Below are 5,434 nucleotides of genomic sequence, written 5' to 3'. Positions count from 1 at the left end.
CTCTGGTCAAGTGGGAGTCAAAGCTGCCCTGCATGGCCCCTGCCTTGTAAACCTCTTTTTCCTTCAAGGAGATGCCCAGGAACTTGACTCCTGAGAATTTACCACAGAATAATAAACTTTCCTCTCAGCTCTTTGCTTCTTATCCAGAGGAAGATGTTTGCTCAGAGAAGCAGGCCTTATTTGGAAGCAGTTTGGGAAGTTTCATTCTGTTCTCTTCCCTGCAGATTGCTATCACCCATGGGAGCCAAATCCCTGGCCAATCTAACTCCTAAGGTTTCCTTCTGTCACAGATGCCTTCAAGGTCTTGTTCACATGTATATATGTACACACACACAGTGTTTGTGATATATGTGTGTGAATATATATACATACACATGCATACACACATATATATATATTCAGTATGTGCTTACATATCTGTGTGGTTCATCCCAGATTCATTTACATTTTTTGATGTCCTGCATAATTTCATTTTAAAAAATCCTTGCTAATCAAAGTGCTTTGCACGTAGATGGAAATAAATGCAATCTCACTGAGCTGTACTAAACTAGGGCTAGGGGAAAGGCAATAAAGACTGGAGAGTGAAGGGTGAAGCTGAGAGTAAAATGTGGCAAGAGAATCTTGTGAAATAGTGTTCTGAGCTGGGCCTGATCTGTCAGAAGAGAAGGCCCATTGGGGAATGATGACTGCTGGGGCTGTGGACAAAACATTGGACCTGTCCTTGGGAAGACCAGTTCAAGGTCAGTGGGGAAGGAAGGTCCAAGAGACCAGTCCCAGAACTCACCCTCCAAATATTTTCTCTTCTAATCTCATTCAGGAAGTCAGCATAGAGCCCAGACACAATGGGGGCTGCCACCAGATTCCTAGACAATCTCCCTCCTCTCAATTGGTGTTCCTCATATCTCACACCCATGGCCCTGTTTATTTTCCTTAATGATAACAATAACAAAATCAATAGAAACTCAGAGTTTGGAAACATGCTGCTAATTTCATGTCTCTTATCCAACTCATTTTCTTGCTGTGTCTCATTAGCTAAAAGCCTCAAAGGTCTAGCATTGAATGACAATGAAAAGAAAGAGGGAGAGAAGGAAAGAAGAACACAGATTCCTCTGTCTCTTTCTCTGTTTCTGTTTCTGTCTCGTTCTCTCTCTTTCTTTATCTCTCTCACCTCACTCCCTCCATTCCTCCCTGCTTCCCTCCTTTCTCCCTTCCCTTCTTTCTTCCTCCCTTTTCCTCCAGAATGAGGGGCAAAATAGGGAGAGGGAGACAGGCAGCTGGTTGTTCCAGTGGATAAAGTGCTGGACTTGCAGTTAGGAAGACCTAATTTCAAATTCAGGCTCATTCATTTGCTAGCTATTTGACCTTGGACAAGTTCACCTCAGTTTCCTCAACTGTAAAATGAATATGAGAGATGATCTGAAGATGAAGTTAGTTACTATTTGTAAGGCACTTAGCCCAATGCCTGATATACGGCTGTGGTATATAAATACTAGCTATTATTGTTGTTGTTGATGGTTTTGTTGTTTAAAAGACAGATATAGAAACAAAGGTAGTGAGATTAAAAAAAACAAGTTCATTCTTTATTTGTTTTTAAGACTTGATAAAATCTCCCTTCAGAAGCCACAGGAAAATTTTTCTGGGTAAATTTGATCAAAGTTGGTGTGATTTGGGCAAGCAGACTTAATTAATTGATTAATTTGGAGTCATGCTTGTCACCCAGCATTGATGACATGTCAAAAGTCCATCCGAGAGTAGCTGGGCAGGGCTGTCAGCAGCCTGCTCGTGGTGGGGAAGCTCTGGGTTTCTCCATGAGGAGTCGGTGGACGCCTGTCAAATGTGGCAGACTAGGCTCCATGGCTTTGTTAGACTGGGAGGCCGTGTCTCCTGCATCCAGAGAGAGGGAAGAAGGAGGGGCAGGCACATCCTGAGGTCGCATTCCAGCTACCCCTGGGTCTGTGGCTCCCTCCCAAAGTAAGCTCACTCCCTGAGTGAGGATGGCAGGGTCTACTATTTTTTTTTAACCCAGTGCCAGATCACTGGGGTGTATGCAAATGGTGGGATCCTTGCTGCAGTCTGGGGATATTCTAAAGCTTGACAGGCACCTGGGGTTGCCAAGGTAACCCACCAGGAGGCAGCCCCAGGACCTGCCAGAGAAAAATGGTTAGAAGATAATTCAGGGAGGGAGGAGGGAACACACACACACACACACACACACACATATATATATATTTGCACACATATGCATAGACAACCTTGCCCAACAATGGTTCCCTATTTCCCTACAAATTTTCTGCTTATTTCATTGGAAAAACTGAAAAAAAAATTAGGGGGGAGGAGATGTGAAGGGAAGGAACATGACTCAGGAGACTAGACCATGAGAGAGCAGCCCTGAAGAGGGAGCCAGGAGTCACTGCACATAACCAGAGCCCTTTCGGAAAAGTGCAGGAACCTCGAAATACTACAGAGGGGCCTGGGAAATGCACCTCTGGCCCCACCAACACTTTGCCCGGCCCCTCCACACGCTAAAGAGAAGAGATTGGCTCTATTTTTTTAATTCTCGGAAACCATCGCGATTCTGATTACACTTTAATTCTGTAGATCCTTGAAGAGCGAAGTTCAGGGATATTTACACTGAAAAGGAACTCGGCAAAAGCCAGAAATTACCCAAATTCACAAACAAGATGACCCGGGCCACTCGGGTGTACTTCTGGGACCCTGATCGCGCTGCCCCAGAGAAGAATTTCAGGAGAGAGCTCCCTCCAATAACAATCGAAATGCGCCAAGCGCGTGTTTTGGTTTGGGATCAGAGGACGAGAGCCGGGACTGCAGGCAGCGAGCGGCTTCTGTGATAGTGACCGCTGTTCTTTGTCGCTTTCCTGTTTGGATACAAAGTATCTCTGCCGCTGAGACATTGTTTCTTCCGGATTTCCGGCGGACTGGCTGCTGATGGGCAGAGACCCTTTGATCTGTGGCGAGGGAGACGCCAGGTTATTCTCCCCAGAAGGGAGTCGCGGGCGCCTTTGGGCTCCTCCTTCAGCTTGGGAAGGGTGCTAGAGGATCTTCCTTAGTTCATACAGGGCGGGCATCAGACGAGGGGCCAGTCCCACGATTCAGGGGAGCTCAGGCTGACCTGCATTTAACGACAATCTTCCCTTAAGAAACCCACAAGTGAACTCCGCCATTCGCCATTCGGTGAGGGCCACTAGGCTTCTCTGTCAAGCTGCCCAGCTTTAGATCACTGGTCTCCTTCAAATCAGGGAAACAGGAACATACAATTCAGCCATTACAAGGACTATAGCCCTCATCTCCAGCTGTGTCAACCAGTCAAACTCCCAGAAAGTAAGAAATTCAACTGCTCAATTAGCCTCATGCAGACAAAACAATTCATTCCCCTCTCCCAAGGTTTTTCACTTTCACCCTGTTGCCTGCGGACATGTGCAGAGGGCTCTGCCCCAACTGCTGTCACTTTGTCTCTATGGAAGTGAAGCTTTCCTGCAAGGACTCTGTGGAGCCTGCAGCTCCCCTCCTCCCCCCCTACCCTTTTGGGGACTGCTCCGTGGATAAAACCGAGAGGATTCCGAATCTCGCTTGTCCCAGAATCTGCATACTATTTCCCCTTTTAATCCTCAAGGAGCAGAGCTCAGCTGCTGAGCAATTGGAGATGCTTTAACCGCGGGGCTTGCAGAGAAAGACTCCTAGTAGGTAAGTCAGGGCCTGCCCAGGGCTCAGGGCTAGAGAGGGCAAGAGTCAGCCGAAAGCCAGTCAAAGGGAGCCGGATCCCCGGTCATGCTGCCAATCAATGTCACCAAGCAGAGATGACAAAGGGATGTGAAAGTCTGGCAAAGTCAAAGGAGAGCTGGGCTCGCCGTGGGCAAGGATCCCTGCTTTGCCAAAAATATTCCAAATCATGAGGAGAAATGGAGGGTTAAAAGGGATCTTGGAGACCAGGAATCCCCTCTGGAACATCCCTGACAAGCAGTCACACAGATTGTGCTCAAGAACTGACAGTGAGGAGAGGAGATACCCCCCCCAGGCCACACTCACCCTTCAGGGCAGTTATTGTTAGGAAGCTTATCTAAAGCCCTCTCTGTAACACCCCTCTCTGAGGCTGAGCGGAACACAACTGACTCCCCTTTCCCATCAGAGCTCTCCAAACACCGAAGATGTCCACCCTGTTCCTACTCCCTGTCTCCCTTCCCCTGGCTGAGCTTGCGTGCTGTCTGAGGACTTTCTAAGGCTGAGCAGTGGTCCTATAGCTAGGGGATGCTTCTTCTCTGGGACGCGTTAAGTCTGCTGCTCACCTTGCCCAGCTTTTAGCCAGAAGGCACCAACCTTGCATCGCAGGGAGAACCCGGCCCCACATTCAGCTGCAGGTACCCAACTGGGGGCCTTGCTGCATCGCCTCCTGAGCACACCGTAGCATTCTGCCTTCATTTCTCAACCAGACCAACACTCGACGGAGATCCTGCGGGGTGAAAGCAAAGTCAAGTCCCGATAAGATGAGGAATATTAGGAGATGCCAGGAAAAGGGCAAAAACTGCAAAGTCTCCAGAAGCCCAAAGTCAGGCTCTGAGGCTCATGTGGCTGCTGGGGAAAGTAAGTCACAAAGCCAATAGTGAAATCATTTTAAATCCTGAAGAAAATCCAGTCAGCTCATCCTAGCCCACTCAGCCAGTGAAAACACAACCCCGCAAGAAGGCTGAATCAAATGGAAAAGGCAATGGATCGCCAAATGTGCCACTTGTACATCTGTCTTCTGCTTCTCCTTTGCTCGAGCAGCTCCTCCTTAGTTCAGACCCTCATCACATCTTTAGATTACAGACACAGTCCCTCACTGGTCTCCTTACCTCAAGTGTGTCTCATTTCCTTCATGCCCATCCTCATGCTTCTGACAAAGAGATTTTCCTAAAACATCAATTCGATGATATGATTCTAATCCTTGGGAAACTCCACTGACTTCCTGGCTCTGAGAGGAGCAAATTTAAAAGCCCTGTTAGCTTTGAAAGCCCTCCACAAGCTGCCTCCAACCTGCCTTTCCAGCCTTATTGGACACAATACCCCTTTTCACTCTGTTGGATTTCACTCAAAGAGCTCGCTCTGCTCTTCTCCTCTCCATCACCTCTCTTGGGGGCCTTTGTCTTGCCCAGAATACATTTCCTCAGTCTCTCTGCTGATTCCGGTTCTTTCTTTCTTCCCACTGCAGTTCAAACAGCATCTTTTATATGATGATCCCCGCCCCCTGCAATGTCCTCCCTCTCAAACTACACCATGTCCAACCATTTATTAGTATTTATTCTCTATATTTAGATACTGTGCAGTCTCCCTCCTGACACTGTGATCTCCTTGTGAGGCGATAACATTTCATTCTTGGTATTTGCACCTCCAGAACCCACAAAGTAGGGACATTGTAAATACTTGTTGATTGATTGAACAG

At 47.6% G+C, this 5,434-nt stretch overlaps 1 long non-coding RNA gene across 1 annotated transcript; it reads right to left on the bottom strand.

Moving 5' to 3' along the window:
- Positions 1-1,553: 1,553 nt before the first annotated feature.
- Positions 1,554-5,203, bottom strand: LOC116419638. The gene is made up of 3 exons (XR_004229899.1): positions 4,848-5,203; positions 4,302-4,465; positions 1,554-3,246 (listed from the first exon to the last, which is right to left on the bottom strand). It is a non-coding gene; the product is annotated as an uncharacterized LOC116419638 (long non-coding RNA).
- Positions 5,204-5,434: the final 231 nt, after the last annotated feature.

The sequence above is a fragment of the Sarcophilus harrisii genome, chromosome 5 (assembly GCF_902635505.1).
Source record: "Sarcophilus harrisii chromosome 5, mSarHar1.11, whole genome shotgun sequence".
NCBI classification, from domain to species: Eukaryota; Metazoa; Chordata; class Mammalia; order Dasyuromorphia; family Dasyuridae; genus Sarcophilus; species Sarcophilus harrisii.
This window is presented reverse-complemented; position numbering and strand designations above follow the sequence as displayed.